Source organism: Tamandua tetradactyla, chromosome 20 (genome assembly GCF_023851605.1).
Source record: "Tamandua tetradactyla isolate mTamTet1 chromosome 20, mTamTet1.pri, whole genome shotgun sequence".
Classification (NCBI taxonomy): Eukaryota; Metazoa; Chordata; class Mammalia; order Pilosa; family Myrmecophagidae; genus Tamandua; species Tamandua tetradactyla.
The window spans coordinates 39,112,962-39,131,347 of NC_135346.1; the positions used below are offsets into that span (position 1 = coordinate 39,112,962).

Consider the following 18,386-nt stretch of genomic DNA (forward strand, 5'->3'; position numbering starts at 1 on the left):
GAGAGCACTTTTAAGAAATTTTGTAGGTTAATTTGGTGATACCATATGGAGATGGGAAAATATCATGCGTCAAACATACAGACAGGCGCATACAGGGAGCTTAAATCTTCAATTTAAAAATATTCAGCCGTGAGTCAGATGTAAAAACACAGAAAGCATAGAAATACAAACCTTACTAGTATAAATCTGGCATTCTGTCCTTGCCCTATTCTTACATTTTTATTAGAATTTGTTCTTGGCAGATGGGACAAGTTGAGATTATTTGCTTAATATGAGAGCTAAAGCTTTGACATTGACATTTGTGGGGGAGACCTTTAAGATTTTCTTTGTCCTGATGTGTAATCTTATAGAAGCTTTGCCTTATTCTTTTTTAAAAATTTTATTACAAAAATATTTGTATTGGGAAATAGCCACACATATATAGTCCAATCATACTGTACAGTCACTGGCTCATAATATCATCACATAGTTGTGTTTTCTCACCATGATCATTTTCAGAATGTTTGCATCCCTCCAGAAAAAGAAATAAAAAGAAGCAAAAAAGAACTCATACATCTTGGGTCTATTTAATCCCCAATGTTGTTGTGGAAAGAGTGATCCTACATGTCCCTTTCCAGGTCGGTCCAATCAGCTTTTGCCTTCTAGGATTTAGCACCTGATGTTCAGACCAACATATGGTTAAGCTGGTACACATCAGGTAAGCCTGGGTCATGCATACCTAAAAGAATTCTAAACTCTTTTATGAATAATTATGCCCCTGAGTTCCATTTTTGACTGTCGTTTTTAAGCGGTAATGGTTAGAACACCTGGGTCTGGGGAGTGTTTATCCTTCAAGGGCATTTGTCTAGTTTTCTTTTCTTCCTCTTCTTTTAAGTAAAAGGGTAAATGAGAAAGAGGGTTAGTAGATTCAGAGTAATTAGGCAAAGGGAGATAAGAGAAGTGGCAGAATGCACAGTTGGAGTTGAGTCAGTTTGTCTATGGTCCTTGTTGTTGGTTTTGACTTCTCGTCTCTTACGTTTTTCATTGCCTTTTGTAAGGTATCATTTAATGAGGCTATTTTGTAATCACTAAATCCTTTTAATGCCTCTGAATACAACCAAAATATTCATTCCGTTGCTTTTGAGAGATGTGGGGTCTTTTATTTCACAAACGTCCTCTGAGGAAAGCTACTTTACCTACACTAAAACAACCCCATTGTGGCCGCTGCAATTGTAAATCATCCTTTTTAAAATGTGACAATTTCGTAAAAATAGACAAGTTTGAGGTCCATAGTTTTGTTTTTTTTTTTAAATATGTACCCAACTGGCATCCCAGCCAGGCAAGCCCCAGATTCTGAATTCTTCAACAAAGAAGAGTCTATGTTACTTACGTGAGATGCCAAGCCTTTATGGTCTTATACCCAGACTTGTTTTATCCAGACTTGAACCAGACCCTTAGTCTGATTCCCAGACATTAGCTCTGCTCAAACAAAAGCCTTCCCCACAAACCTCCAGGCAGCATGAGAGAACAGAGGGTGCAAAGGGCTCAGCAGGCACATTTTGCCTCAGCTCTTGTTGCCTCCTGGGGGGTGTTAGGGTCTCCTTCAAATCCTACTGGTGATGCCCAAACTGTTAAAAAATAAGAGACAGGATATTACTTATGGGAGTTTATATGAACAGTGTACAATTCATGAATTGGGCAGCATTCAAACCACATGTGGAAGGGGGATCCACCAAAGGAGTGGAGGGGGAACTTTATAGGGCAAACATGGAAGTAAGTGAGGAAATGTTCCATTTTACATTGGGAAGTCTTCAAAGTAGAGAGCAGATATATATTGATTAGACTGGTATTCTTGTCTTTCTGATAAGCTATCCCTAGTAGAAAGAAACTGGTTTATCACCAGGTATTGCTTATCTGCTGTTCTGTAGGGTGTTTTCCATTGTTCCATTTTTCTCAGAAATTCCCTACTGGTCAACTATTTTTGCCTCCTGGAAAATCCTTTCTCAGGAAGGGGTCCCTCCTGGCAAGACCCAATGCAGGTGGTCGTTTTATTTTATTTAACAGTTTTTTTTCTCAACTAAATTGCTTGAGCCCTTCCTCATATGCAGTCACTCCAGATATCCCTCTCTTGAGGCTTCACATGACCTGAAAATGCCTAGGAGTTCCAGGAATTTTTTTTCTTAGTCTCAAGGGATGGGGAACCAGGTCCCTGGACTTCTCGGCTGTTTCTTCCTTGCAGCCAGAGAGTTTGCTGGTGAAGCTGAGTCTGCACAATCCCATTGAGGGTGGTTCACTCTGAGAGGAGACTGCTTTTTCCATCCCCGCCACAGCCACTGTGGTTCTCCACGAAGGACATTCTGCTTCTTCAGGCTAGGCTGGGCCATGGGTACCTAGGGCTCAGGCCCCGCAGATCTGAATGCCTCTGAATACAACCAAAATATGCATTCCGTTGCTCTCCTTCTGCTCGCATGCCCAGCCCCATCCCAGGTAACTAGCCTACCCTGGGAGCTGTACAAGAACAGTTCCAGCATCCTGTACTTTATATAACCAGACTCCGGGCCCTTTTTTTTTCTTGAAAACATTCTTCCAAGGAAGGCTATCTCAGGAGTTCCAGGGACCCCTGCCTGAACTGTGACACAGCTGGAAGTTTCCTTGCTAAATAATGGTGGTGGTGGTGGGGTGGGTGGGTTGCAGTAACAATGAGATCAGGTCAGACACCATCCTAATCACATTTGTACATTTTAATAATCCAAGGGGATAAATAGATGACACGTCCCTGTTATAGAGAAGAAATTTAAACACAGAAAAGTTAAGTTATGTGTTAAAGCATTTACAGATTAGTAAAGGGTGGTGTAGGGATCAAAATTCAGGCTGCAATCAAATTGATTGTGGTGATGAACGCACAACTCTGTGATTATACCGAGACCCATGAATTGTACACTTTGGGTGGATTGTATGGTGTGTGAATAAAAGTGTTTTAAAAAAATTTCAAGCCGCCTGACTTCAGCGTGTATGTGCTTAAACACCCCAAAATTGCCCTCACAGCAGTCTGATGAGGTAGGTACTAGTGAGTTTCCATTAAACAGATTAGGAGACTGAGATATAGGCACCTTTGGGTGATTTTGAAGAACTCCATAAATCTGATCTCTGCTCTCTGACAATGTGGAAGAGTAATGCAACTGACTCATACCTTTGGTGGCAAAAACCCAGAGTCTCTGGTCCCTAGGACTTCTGCTCCCCCAAGTGGGCCTCAATGTTTATTCAACAATTTTTCAATAACTCACTAATGCTCAGCTTCCATTTAAGACCACACCTCTGTACCTTGCATCAGAAGTCCTGCCTTCAGGTAGACACAATCCCATTCAACTCCTATAAAGCAAAACCAAAAAATCCATCCAACCCTACAGAAGTCAGTCTGAATAATCAGGATTTTCAATCCCTTTAGAGAAAAAGCTGTAAAAATATCCTGTTCCTCAAATCAAAATTGAATTCTCCCTTCTATGCCTATAATTTGTGGTCGGTTTAAAACTAAGCCACATCCCTAGAGGGACAAAGTGAGAACATTTCTTTCCTCTAAAAAGAAGGGACATTTAGAAGAAACTTGAAAGGTACCTTCAAAGCTTTGCCTTCTGAAAAGCCAGTGAGCCAGCCTAAACTGTAAACGTGTGCAGGACTCCTTAGCTTTTAAAACTTATATCATTTTTGGAAAGCATTAAGAAAAAAATCCCACCACCAGTTCTGCCCCAGCGTTGCTAATATGCCCCTGGGGAGTCATGCCCCCTGTAAGGGTAACTTCATTTTCTTTATCTCCCTCCTACCAAGATGACTTGGTTGAGCATTTTATTGTCAGTAGTTTGTATTAGGAAAGCAATAAATTTTCTTTCATTTTCTAAGTGTAAAGGATTTTTCTATCAGAGAGGGGAATCTAAAGCTAGTGATTAAACTTGGGTTGGTTTGCTATTTTTCCTAGGATAAACCCTCATAAGGGAGTGTTCTAGTTTGCTAGTTGCCAGAATGCAATATACCAGAAACAAAATGCTTTTAAAAAGGGGAATTTAATAAGTTGCTAGTTTACAGTTCTAAGGCTGAGACAATGTCCCAATTAAAACAAGTCTGTAGAAATGTCCAATCAAAGGCATCCAGAGAAAGATACCTTGGTTCAAGAAGGCTGATGAAGTTCAGGGTTTCTCTCTCAAGTGAGAAGGCACATGGCGAACACAGTCACGCTTTCTCTCTGGGCTGGAAGGGCACATGGCAAACACGACGTCATCTGCTAGCTTTCTCTCCTGGCTTCCTGTTTCGTGAAACTTCCCAAGAGGCGTTTTCCTTCTTCATGTCCAAAGGTCGCTGGCTGTGGACTCTCTGCTTCGTAGTGCTGCAGCATTCTCTCCTCTCTCCAAATCTCTTTCATTCTCCAAAATGTTTCCTCTTTTATAGGACTCCAGAAATGTATCAAGACCTCCCCAAATGGGTGGAGACATGTCGTCACCTAATCCAGTTTAACAACCACTCTTGATTAAATCACATCTCCAGGGAGATGATCTGATTACAGTTTCAAACATAGAGTATTGAATAGGGATTATTCTGCCTTTATGAAATGGGATTTAGATTAAAACATGGCTTTTCTAGGGGACATACATTCAAACCAGCACAGGGGGTAAAGAATAAAAGGTTTTGCTCAGTCCGTGGTGCATGGTAAACATTCAATCAGTATTAGCTTATATAATTACTGTTACTGCTGCCATCACTATTATTGCTTGGTAGTAGTCCTTGGCTGCAGGTCTTTACTATGGGAAGAAGTAGAGTTTGGTGACAGATAGAACATGTAAATTGCTTAGCACAGTTTCTGGCATATGGTAATCATTTAGTACCTCTAAGCTGCTATTGCAATCAAGCAATTTATAAAGTGTAAATGTATTAGGGTAGGTTTGGCTGCTGCAACAAATTTAATGGCTTAAAGAAAAAGACATTTATTTCTCACTAATATGCTAGTGCCAGGTCAATATTCCAGATATTGAAGAAAACTTTTCAGACAATTTAGTTATGAGTGTGCATCAAAGTTTCATTATCATCTTGCATTTAAAGGAAAAGGACCCTAGAAGGCCACTTCCAAGTCTCACTTTTGGCAGGGATATAGGAAAAGAGTATGTCAAGTAGAACATGTCAATCTTGGCTCAAACATCACTAAGAACCACCTGACTGCAAAGAGGGCTGACAAATGTAGGCTCTGGTTGGGCATCCAAGTGCTAGCTGATAGTGGGGAAGAAATGGAGTTTGGTGACAGCCAGTGGATTCTGCTACTGTGAGGGTATGCCCAGCTTTTCTGTTCTGCTTTCTGGATCAGGTGCTGGCAAACTATGGCCCACAGGCAAATTCTAGCCACAGCATGTTTTTGTAAATAAACTTTATTGGAACATAACCATGCTCATTACTTTGTATATGTATAAAAGACATATATATATATATGCTTTCATCCTATGATGGCAGAGTTGAATAGTCGAAACAAAAACCACATGGTTTTTGCAAAACCTAAAATATTTCCCATTTGACCGTATTTTATAGCAAAAGTTTTCTGACCTCTGTTCTAGAGAGGGGTCTGGATTGCTCACAGAAGTGGAATTTCTGGGTCAAAGGGTATGTATATTTAAAATGTCTATAAATAATGCCCTTCATATTTGTATTAGCAACGCACATGATTGCTTGCTCCCCAGTATCCTTACCAACAGAGTGATATCAAACTTTTCCATGTTGCCAATTTGTTGGGGAAAAATGATATTTCACCGTAGTTTTAATTGCATTTAATTTATAGTACTTAATTGCATTATATTACTAGTAGTAAGACAGAGTTTCTTCTTTTGATCAAAACTAATCTTATCTAAGAATATTTGTACTTCCTTTTCAACGGACTCTCTTCATATTTTTTGCATATCTGTTGGCAAATATTGAGTTGTTGATTTTGCAAGTTAATTTCTAAGAGCTCTTTATTTGAGCCCTTTGTGACATGAATTGCACAAATATATCCCTTTGTTATGTATTCTTTTGACTTTGCTTTTGGAAGTTTTGGCTGTGAAATTTTTTTTTGATCTTTTACAGTCAAGTCTGACTTATAGACAAGTCTGTTCTTTCATGACTTTTGATCCGATCTATGCCTTCCCCACTCTAAGATTGTACAAAAATTTATTCCATTTTTCTGATAATTTTATGTTTTTTTGTGTCTTACATTTAAATGTTTGTTCCATCTGTAATTATTATTTTTTTAAGGTTGGAGGAATATATTCAATTTTGTTGCATTTTTTTTCCAAATGACTACCCACTGTGTGAACACAATTTCTCTAGCAACATGTATTTATCATATATTAAGTTCCTGTGTGTTTTTGGTCTATTACTAAATTATTCCCTTGGTTTGGCTATTTGTGGGCCAATATCATGCTGCTTTAACTAAGGTAGCTTTATATTTTATTTTAATATCTGACAGAACTAATTTTCTCTCATTACTTTTTTTAAAAGAAAATTTTGGGCTGGTTTTACTTGTTTATCTTTCCATATGAAAATAGTTAAAAAAAAAATACCGCTGGTAATTTTATTTGGATTGCCTTAAATTTATATGTCATCTTTGGGGATTTGACATCCTCATGATGTTGAGGTTGAGTTCTTAAGCTTGGATATAGTGTATTTTTCTATTTAAAGAACTTGTGCTGTTTCAAAGTTACCTTTCAAGTTGATGCATTTCTCTGAGTGTGACAGATTTCTGAGACTGGACTACATGGTTCATTGCTTAAACTGACTTAAGTTATTATACGTATTGTTGAGACACAACCTGTTCTACGAATTCAGAAGATGTAGGTGCTAACCACTTGCCTGTCCACTGATATCCACAGAGCAAACACATATGGTAGGAAATGATAAATATTTGTGGCTTTTGTCATTGACTTGCCTATTTTAAATCACTTGTTTGTTCTCTGCAGCAGATGCTTTTTTTTGGCATGGGCAGATTCTGGGAATCGAACCCGGGTCTGGCATGGTAGGTGAGAATTCTACCACTGAGCCACCGTTGCACCACCCTGCAGCAGATGCTTTTGATGCCTGTCAATGGAAACCATGATACAGAGGGAGGAAAATGAGAAATATTAGCACAGATCTGGAGAAAGTTTTGTTCCCATACTTTAAATCTGGAAATTTTTTTTTTCTTGGATTGAATTTTCCTGAACTGGCACAGGTAGTAGAGTAGAGAAGTGAGTCAAGGAAGGGAAGGAAGTCAACATAACCTGTGTTGTTGAGCAACCTTACTCTATGGGTAACTGACTTAATTGTTCTCTGAACCTCCAGGAGAAGGTGTAGAACATATTTTAGAGTTGTCTCCCCTAAAGGGCAAGGCATCTAGGCATTTATACATTTTTATTTCTCATGGATTGAAGGCTGCTCCTGGTGGCATCAACTCCCAGGTACCTCTGGTTTGCCCTGTGCATGAGTTGTGCATGCTCCCATGACTAGCACAAGTCCAAGGCAGAGAGTTGCAGAAACTTGTAGTTGGAAGTTGTGAATCTGCACAAGAACAGTGAATGAAGGGCTTTGATACAACTGTCTTAAAAAGATTTAAATTTCTGCAACCTTAGCCACCAGCTACCATCCTCTGTTAGGGAGAGGATTGGGGGAGTTAGTATTTTGGAATGTTTGACTCATCTATACCCCTTTCTTAGGAAAGTCTGCCTTCTCCTGCACCTGATTGGCAGGTCTATGTTCTGTCCCTTGGAACTCTCTCCAATTATTATTCCTACCACACTGATGGGACCCGAGTTCACACTGTCATTGAGCTTGTCAATAACCCATGACTTGTTATTAGAGTTTGTCCCAATTCAATCAAGCAGGGCAGGTCAAATTCCTCTCCTGGGGATACGGAATTGAGAAAAAAAGAACCAGTTATCAGTGAACTATAAGAGCGGGAATTAAAATGTTAATATATGAAGAGCGGAGCACATGATGACTGTGTTCAAGCAGAAATCATGAACAAGCTGGTTGCTGGAGCAAGGAATATGGAGAATGAAGGAGGAGAAGGAGGGAGAGAGTGAGAGAGAGGAAAGAGGGAGGAACAGGGGAGGGGAGGGAGAAGGAAAGAAAGAGGAGAGCACGATCCCCAGAGGTGCCTTGTTTCTTACCTCTCCTGAGTCCTGGCTGTTTAAATTCTTCTTTTCCATGAGGCGCTTCTTTATCTTTACAATAACCACTTCCACTTTATACTTGAGTTAGTCTGAGTGAGTTACTGTTTGTGTTGAGCAAAATCACATTAGGAGAAAACCGGGGGATGGTCCTGTGTGAGGGACTCATGTTCCTCTCTGTTCCCACCATCCCTTTTCTCTCTCCACTGTTTGTCTGGGGTAGCTAATCTGCAGGCCCCCTCCCACATGGCTGTTGCCTGCTGCTCTAAAGCCTGCAAGAACATAAATTCCAGAGAGAATACTAGTTATGAAGTGCAGGGGTCTTGTCTTTTCCAGAACGGGCAGTGATATCATATAGCTTATTCTATAAGGAAGCAGGATTTTCATCCTCTCAAGAACAGAGGAAACCTGATTAAATCCTTCATATTGTAAGCTCTTTGCTTTATGAATGAGTCCTGACAGTAAACAGGTTAGAGGGAGGAAAGTTTTATCAAATTTCTTTTAATAAAACTTGATGAGATCCTCTCACCTACGTTTTTTTTTTTATTAATGGAAAGAAAAAAAAAAGAAATTAACACAACATTTAGAAATCATACCATTCTACATATGCACTCAGTAATTCTTAACATCATCACATAGATGCATGATCGTCGTTTCTTAGTACATTTGCATCGGTTTAGAGGAACTAGCAACACAACAGAAAAAGATATAAAATGTTAGTATAGAGAAAAGAAATAAAAGTAGTAATAATAGTAAAAAACAAAACAAAACAAAAAACCCTATAGCTCAGATGCAGCTTCATTCAGTGTTTTAACATGATTACTTTACAATTAGGTATTATTGTGCTGTCCATTTTTGAGTTTTTGTATCTAGTCCTGTTGCACAGTCTGTATCCCTTCAGCTTCAATGACCCATTATCTTACCCTGTTTCTAACTCCTGCTGGACTCTGTTACCAATGACATATTTCAAGTTTATTCTTGAATGTCCGTTCACATCAGTGGGACCATACAGTATTTGTCCTTTAGTTTTTGGCTGGACTCACTCAGCATAATATTCTCTAGGTCCATCCATGTTATTACATGCTTCATAAGTTTATCTTGTCTTAAAGCTGCATAATATTCCATCGTATGTATATACCACAGTTTGTTTAGCCATTCTTCTGTTGATGGACATTTTGGCTGTTTCCATCTCTTTGCAATTGTAAATAACGCTGCTATAAACATTGGTGTGCAAATGTCTGTTTGTGTCTTTGCCCTTAAGTCCTTTGAGTAGATACCTAGCAATGGTATTGCTGGGTCGTATGGCAATTCTATATTCAGCTTTTTGAGGAACCGCCAAACTGCCTTCCACAGTGGTCGCACCATTTGACATTCCCACCAACAGTGGATAAGTGTGCCTCTTTCTCCGCATCCTCTCCAGCACTTGTCATTTTTTGTTTTGTTGATAATGGCCATTCTGGTGGGTGTGAGATGATATCTCATTGTGGTTTTGATTTGCATTTCTCTAATGGCCAGGGACATTGAGCATCTTTTCATGTGCCTCTTGGCCATCCGTATTTCCTCTTCTGGTATGTGTCTGTTCAAGTCTTTTTCCCATTTTGTAATTGGGTTGGCTGTCTTTTTGTTGTTGAGTTGTTCAAAAATCTGTAGCTTTTCTATACACTAGTAATGAACAAGCTGAGGGGGAAATCAAGAAACGAATCCCATTTACAATCGCAACTAAAAGAATAAAATACCTAGGAATAAATTTAACCAAAGAGACAAAAAACCTATATAAAGAAAACTACAAAAAACTGCTAAAAGAAATCACAGAAGACCTAAATAGATGGAAGGGCATACCGTGTTCATGGATTGGAAGACTAAATATAATTAAGATGTCAATCCTACCTAAACTGATCTACAGATTCAATGCAATACCAATCAAAATCTCAACAACTTATTTTTCAGAATTAGAAAAACCAATAAGCAAATTTATCTGGAAGGGCAGGTTGCCCCGAATTGCTAAAAACATCTTGAGGAAAAAAAAACGAAGCTGGAGGTCTCGCAATGCCGGACTTTAAGGCATATTATGAAGCCACAGTGGTCAAAACAGCACGGTATTGGCATAAAGATAGATATATCGACCAATGGAATCGAATAGAGTGCTCAGATATAGACCCTCTCATCTATGGACATTTGATCTTTGATAAGGCAGTCAAGCCAACTCACCTACGTTTTAAACTGTTTTGAGGAACATCACCTACTGGCCACAGAAGAAACTCAGTTTGATCAAGTGGAAACAGGCAAAAGAAGCCAGGAGGCCTAACTCAACCCACTCCTGCTAAACACAATCCAACCCATAATGAAGTTAGGTTAATCACAAGCTTTCTTGACACAATCACAGATATTTATTGAGCACCTCCTGTTTTCAGGCTGAGCGCCAGGTGCTGGCAACATAGAAGTAAGACAATATGTTGTGCACTCAGAGAACACACAGTCTACGGAGGGAGATGGTTACCGAGTTTGCATTTATAAGCACCACGAGTACTGCCAAAGGGCAAGGTATAAGAACAGGTCAGGGAAGTCCTCAACAAGAAACTTTTTTTTTTTAAGATGAATCCTGAAAAATGAGTAGGAAGAATCACATTCTAGAGATTATTTTTTAGAGGAAAAGGACAGCCTCCCACAGGTTTTATATGGTTTCTTTGTGCATCTAAAAACCATCTCCAACCTTTTAGAGAGCTTGACATTCTCAACTGTTGGTCACTCTTGTTTGGAGATGTGGGAGGTTTTTGATCCCCTGCTTGTTCTCTGCAGCAGATGCTTTGCACGTGGCCCCTCAGCCAGCCCTGGATGTCACCTGCAGATTTCTCCCTCATAGACACATGGAGTGAGTTCTTTGTCCACTGTAGTGAGTTTTTTGGCTGCAGAGACTGTGGAGCCATATGGGCCCACCAGAAGCACCACAGAGTTGATGCCCCTTTGGGGTTCACCACCACAGTGGGACAGAAGCTGAAGGATGAATATCCCAACTTCCTCACTTCTCAGTGGTATGGAAACCCCAGTAGCCCTTAGTGGTAAACTGTTCCTTAAGATGCCCTTAATTGGTTTTTCTCCCTTCCCTGACTCCTCCTTCCCTCACTTCCTCACATACTTTCTGGAATCATCTCTATAAATTGTATTGAACTCCTTATCTCAGGGTCTGCTTTTCAGAGAAGCCACATTAAGACGATCTCTAAACTCAGTCCCATGATTCTGGGTCCCAGCTCATTCCCAGGAGTCAGGCCCCACACTGCCAGGGAGATTTGTACCCCTGGGAGTCATGCCCCACATAGTGGGGAGGGCAGTGAGTTCACCTGCCAAGTTGACTTAGACAGATAGGCCACATCTGAGCAACAAAAGAGGTTCTCTGTGGGTAATTCTTAGGCATAATTTTAAGTAGGCTTAGCCTCTCCTTTGCAGGAATAAGCTTCATCAGGGGAAGCCCCAAGATTAAGGGTCAGCCTATTGTAAGATTATTTATTTATTGACTTATTTTGGCACAGGTAGGCTCTGGGAGTTGAATCCAGGTCTACGACTCAGAAGGCTAGAATTCTTGCCACTGAGCCACAGTTGCACCGCCCAGAGTCAGCCTATTGAATTGGTTTTCTCACTGCTTGCTAGAGTATGAGAAGTTCCCTAGATGGGGAAGTTGAATGTTTCCTCCTTTCTCCCCAGTCCCTCAAGGGGACTTTGCAAATACTTTTTTATTCTCTCCCCAAATTACTCTGGGATATATCGGGGCATCACACTAACCTGTACAAACTAATAATTTTTTTTTATAAAAGGTGAGTGGTGGTAGGGAGGGGGTGAAAATAGAAATGATTTAAATTCCCCAAGTAACAGATCTGGGTGTAGGCCCAGTGCTCCCGAAAGGATCCTTTTCACAATGCGTGGGCTACCCACTCCACTTCCTAAGTCATCAGAGAGGTGATTGGAATGACTTTTAAACATAGATGCTGTCAAGTAATGCAAAAATCCCATGATTTACAGCCCAAAGAAGTTTGTCTTGCTCTGGGAAAAAAGAAGACCTTGGAACCAATGCTCCACATTTAGAAGCCAATAAAAACATCTTAAAATAACACCCCTCCTTCTCTCCTCTCTATAATGAGAAATGGAGAGATTTAGCAAGAAGTAGGGGGCTGTGGGTAGGACTATTGCAATCACCAGTGATTGCATTTCAAGGTCTAAGGACTTTGTTGTGGGTACTGGAACCCTAATGATTTATAATTAACTCCAATAAGAAAAATCAAATGCCTTGCACTTTCCTGTCAGAGCTACAAAAATAACCACATTCACAGTGTTTGCAAAATTGGAAACAAATGTCCCAAGGAACATAAGAGCTCCATGCTGTGTTACCCAAGCTTTAGAGCAAGAAAAATACTGGCACTCTATCACGACCACAAATGATGAGCCAATATTGTTTGTCATGGGAAATTCATCTAGGCAAAACTGGATTGCACCATTACCCCTCAATGACTCTGAGAAATAACCAGATTGAAATGCCTCAAATTAAAAGCAGCCAAGGGCTTGGTTTAACATCCTCTCTCCTCCTAGTGCTGAGTTTTGTTTCTTTTCCCCCCTTTATACATGGAAGAACTGAATGGCAGAAAATAATAAGTGCTAAGTGTACCCTTGTTTCTAAAACAGCCCAGATCCATGTCTCGTTCCTTTTTTTTTTTTTAGTGGATATAGACAAGGTACCGACCATAAAAGTATCAGAGGGTTCTGAGGTGCTTCAGGAGGATGTGGTGACCTTAGTTAGACTTGCAGGATAATGAGGCAATGGGGATTTAGCAGTTGGCTGAATAGGCCAATGGGAAAAATGCCAGGTTTTGTTATGGAAGTTCATTCAGGAGAAACTGTGTATCTGTAGGAACCTTTTGATACTACTAAACATCAAAGTCATGCAGTGAAGATCAGAAGATAAGATAAATGAAGTCCAGGCATTAGAGTGAACACTAATAGGTATCTCCTCTAATCTGTACAACCCTAGGAAACAGGCTTTAATATTATCCCCATTTTATAGATGAGAAAACATAGGCCTGAAAAGTTTGAGAGCTTGCTGCATTTCAGTAAGTAAGAAGTAGACTGGGAAGATTGAACTATAATTTGACTCAAAAGCCCACACTAACTGACTCTTACTGGGTTTCTGTGCATTTTTCCCCTTTAGGCCAATGTTTTCCAAATTTGGTTTGCCGGCTCTGAGGGACCATTGGAAAATTTCAGATGACCTTGCCATTGCTTAACAACTCTGTATGTCAGAGAAGGATAGAACAAAACCTTTTCTGCGCTCACATCTCACAATCCTGCCTATGACTCCATGAATTAAGTAATGTGCCTCCCCTCAGGGGACCCAAGACAGAAATATTAGCTGAGTAAGAGGAATATAGATGAGTGAACTTTCAAACTGACTCACTTAAAGGTAGCAGCGATAAAATGTGAATTTGAAGAGTGCCTGAGAATCGACTGCATGGACCTTATCACCCTATGTAAACTTTAGGCAATGAATATGCAAATGTATGACATGTTTTTGAACTTACACACATCTAACAAACCTGGATGTGGCCTCCTGGGAAAATGCTAGTTTAAGCCGTTCTGCAAAAGTCACCTCTGAGACTGGGAATTTCTATTGTCTCTTTCTAAAACATGGGATTAGTAGAAGAAATTCTCACTTGCTTTTTTGCTGGAGAGAAATGAATTCTTTCTATGGGGAAATTTTTTCTTTTAATGCTCTAAAACCACCTGGACTTTAGGAACTTGAGTTTTGCACTGTAGCTGCTTTTTACCCTTAGAAAATATAATCTACCCAAGCCATTAACTTGTGAACACCCATACTAGGACTTTCTTTTTCTTGTGGTGTTCAGGATATGATAAAGCATTTTAGGCTGCTGTGCGTATGTGTATTTGCTCACCTTTAAAAACTGGTTAATAGCAAAAAAAAAAAAACAAAAAACTAGTTAAACCTTTCAAATCTTTTTGGACTTATACCAGTTATTTTCCCCAAGACTTCTGAACTTTTTAGAGGCAGGATCTTCTAGTGACCTTTGTCAAGCTGTTTTACTCTATCTTTCTACATGGCTGTTGGTTTGCTCCTTTCCTTTTCTCTCTTTCTTTTTCTGTTTCTTTTTTCTTTGGCTTGGCTCTAATAGGGAAATGAAATGTCAAATACATTGGAAGAAAATCTGATGGGAAAGTTTGCAAATGGGAATATAGTTTGAAGGCAATGCCAAAATTAAGCTAAGCAGCCAGGATTAAAAAAAAAAACAAACTTTGCTAATTAGGCTGCACGTTTTAAATCTTAAACATGTGCAGAGTTGTGAGGGATCTTGTGTGTAAAGGTAGGCGTAATTCCTACAACTCTTGTCAGCAGTGTTTCAGTTTTGCCATAATCACCATTAACAATATCCACGACCTGTATTTTTGAGTACCTTCTGCAGAGCAGTATGGAAGGAACAGCCAGAGAAAGAGCTGGGCTGAACTCAGATATCATCTCCCTTAGGGATTTCTGATTTTTTTTTAAAGCCAGGAAACAATATCTTACCCAGAAGCCTGGTATGTAAAACAGATGGTTTTGAGCTGTTTTGTGTGAAGGGGTGTGTGCGAGTATGGGTGTATGTGTGCCCCACTTTCCTTTTAGACAGCAATTATTTGCTCAGGGCAGGTTATGTGAAATTTTTGGGATTATAGTCTGAAAGGTCCTGATCTTAGACCACTTATATTATTGAGGGAGAACTTGAGTCCTAGAAAGGTTAATGACTTGTCCAAGGCCACACTGTCAGGAAAAAGGTGGAGGAGGCACTTGAATTAAGTCTTACACTTTTTTTAATTGTGAAAGATAACATATATACAAAACAAATAAACTTCAAAGAACATTGCAAAAATTAGTTATAGAACAGATTTCAGGGTTTGGTATGGGTTACAGTTCCACAATTTCAGGTTTTTCCTTCTAGTTGTTCCAAGACTCTGGAGACTAAAAGAAATATCAATAATGATTCAGTAGTCATACTCGTTTGTTAAATCTTCTCTTCTCTGTTATACCTCCACCTTCTCTTTTGATCTTTCTCCCAATCTTTAGGGTATTTGGGCTATGCCCATTCTAACTTTTTTGTGTTAGAAAGATATGTCATAATATGGGATGGGAGATGGAGCTAGTTGATATTCTAGAGAGGCTAGCCCCTCTGGGTTTCAGGACTTATCTGGCCTGGGAACCCATCTGGTGTTTCTGCGTTTCTAGAAAGTAATCATAGTGCATGGAACCTTTGTAGAATCTCAGATAAATCTTTCGGTGATCTTTAGGGTTGGTAGGAATGATTTTGGTTGGGGTTTGGCAAACCATGATAAATAGAAATATCCAGCTAAAGCTTGCATTAGGAATAGCCTCCAGAGTAGCCTTTTGGTTCTATTTGAACTCTCTCAGCCACTGACACCTTATTTATTACAATTCTTTCCCTCCTTTTGGTCAGGAAGGCATTTGTTGATCCCACAGTGCCAGAGCCAGGCTCATCCCTGGGAGTTACATCCCTTACACTTTCACCCTTGGATGTCATGTCCTACATAGTGGAATATAAAATGCTGTGTTTGTAAAACAAAATGATATTATTCTCTGTGATCCCAATAAATTTGTTACAGTGTATGATTACTATTATTTGCAATTGTTTAATGATTGACTTAAATTATTCAGCGAACTATCAGTCTTGATCACATGAATATGAGGGCTTCCTCTTTACTGTAACCCTGCTATTCACTGAAATCAATGTAATATATTTGCTTATGTGACTTACAGTTTTTATAAAAGTTGAGTATTACTACAAATCCAGAATATACATTTTTCTACTGAAGTCCAGAATATAAAATGCTGTGTTTGTAAAACAAAATGATATTATTCTCTGTAATCCCAATTTAGTTACTTTTAATTTATATGTAATAAATGTAATTAAAATCCCCCCCACAAATCTCTATGCAAGATTGTTTTGTAACTTCCGTTCCAGCAAATATGATAGTTTCTACTTTTGTAGAGCTCACTATGACACTCTCTTCCTATATTATCAAAGTAGATTGAGTTTTGTACTCCAGGAAAAAACATGTTCTTAATCTTAATCACATTCCTGTGGGTGTGAACAATTGTAAATAAGATCTTTTGAAGATGTTATTTTTAGTTTAATTCTGGCTACCTGAATCCAGACAGGTCTTAATTCTGTTACTGGAAGCCTCAGAAAGAGAAAGCAACAGGGAGGAGCTGGAAGTGAAAGTCAGTGAGGATCCAGAAGAGAAAGGAGAGGACATTGTCATGTAGCAGAAAAGCCCAGGAACCCGAGCATTACCAGCCAGTCAAAATACTACCCATCCTCCGAAGAAGCAAGCCTTCTAGCCTCTGAAACTGTGAGTCAATAAATTTGGGGAATTTGTCATACCAGCCTGGGAAACTAATTTATTGCCATTTGGTCGGAGCCTTGTATTTCCCTTGTTATGAGGAAATATTCATTGTGTGGGTAATATAGATGGTTTTAGAGTTGTCCTGAGTATCCCACTAAGCAGATACATAACATTTGGACAGACTCAAATCCAGTAGTATTTGATCAGTTGAGATGGGATGGTGTAGGCAGCGAGTGTACATATTCTGGGCATAAGAAATCAAGTTATCCTCAGGAGCAACACAAAGAGGTGTTTACTCCATGCCCTGTTTGATCTCTTTTGCTGAAGGAGTAATAGGGGCCCCAGTCTTATTAGTTTAAGGAGAAGGAAGCCCCTCTGGTGATTAAGCCAGAGGCAGAGATGCTAGGATTTTCTGACAACCTCCAATCCAAGCCAAGGGACTGACTGACCAATAATGATAGACTCAAGCATTCATTTATAGGTAGGATTTGGTTCTCTTTCTTTACTCTAAGTTGCCTTTTCTTGTGGACAATTCATTTTCAGAGAAATGAGGCTTTACAGGTCTTCACAGTTTGGGTGGTCCAATTACCAATCCTTTGTTGGAAGTTCTGCAGCATGCTGGCAGCAGTTGTGAAATCTCAGAGATGATACATATCTCTGCAGGCTTTTGAGAACATGCGCATTTCAGTTCCCAAGCACAAATCCACAATGCTTTCTACCTCCCCTCCTGTCCTTGCATAATGAGGGTGGAGGTTCATTCCAGCAAAATGGATGGATAGAGTATGGCTTGTGGGTATTTGATAGGTTCTGGGAAGCTATCCCCTCCACCACCACAATAAACCTCATTCTTTCTTCTGTTCCCTCAGGCTTCTATTTCCATCATAAAGAAACATCACCTATTTGACTCTGAGAAGTTTTTGGTTTATCTTCAAATATGGAGAGCTCATACTTTAATTGGATTACCACCTTATTGAGAATTACTAAATGTGGTGCTTTGGAGCTATAAGTTCCCCAGAGAACCATGTTCTTAAACTTAAATCTGTTCCTGTGGGTGTGAACCCATTGTAAATAGGACTTTAAAAAAAAATTTTTTTTTTATTGGAGAAGTTGTGGGTTTATGGAACAGTTATGCATAAAATACAGGATTCCCATATAGCACTCTACTATTACAACCTCACATTAGTGTGGTACATTCGTTACAATTGATGAAAGCACATTTTTTGTACAATTGTACTATTAACTTTAGTCCATGTTTAACTTAGGGTCTACTGTTTGCCTAGTGTAGTTCCATGGATTTTTCTTAAATTTAATTCTATTATATATACAACCTATCATTTTCCTTTTTTTTTTCTCGCATGCTATATGGTATATAACATTTCGTTCTTTTTCCATGTAACTATCCTGTTATTGCAGCACCATTTATTGAATTTTTTTTTTTTTTTGGGAGGTGCACTGTCTGGGAATTAAACCTGGGTCTCCTGCATGGTGGGTGAGAATTCTACCACTGAACTACCATTGTGCCCCCTAATGTTTTCTGTTTAACCATTCACAATATATATCCAGTGCTGTTAATTACATTCACTATGCTGTGCTACCATCACCCCCCCATTACCCAAACTTTTCCAAACATTCTAAATTAAAAACCTGTACATTTTAAGCCTTAACTCCCTATTCATTATTCCCACCCTGTCCCTTGTGAAACCACATACTACATTCTAACTCGATGGGTTTGCTTATTCTAATTGTTTCATATCAGTAAGGTCATACAGTATTTTTTCTTTTGTGTCCGGCTTATTTCATTCAACATGTCTTCTAGGTCATCTATGTTGTCAAATGTCAGAATTTCATTTTTTTAATGGT

The 18,386-nt window shown here is 39.3% G+C and overlaps 1 long non-coding RNA gene across 1 annotated transcript in view; it reads left to right on the top strand.

The window, feature by feature from the left end:
• The first annotated feature begins 16,348 nt into the window (after positions 1 to 16,348).
• The window catches only part of LOC143664555 (uncharacterized), a 162,433-nt gene continuing 160,395 nt past the window's right edge, over positions 16,349 to 18,386 (top strand). The window contains exon 1 of the long non-coding RNA XR_013166475.1: positions 16,349 to 16,532. This is a non-coding gene — a long non-coding RNA (uncharacterized LOC143664555). The remainder of the gene's footprint in view (positions 16,533 to 18,386) is intronic.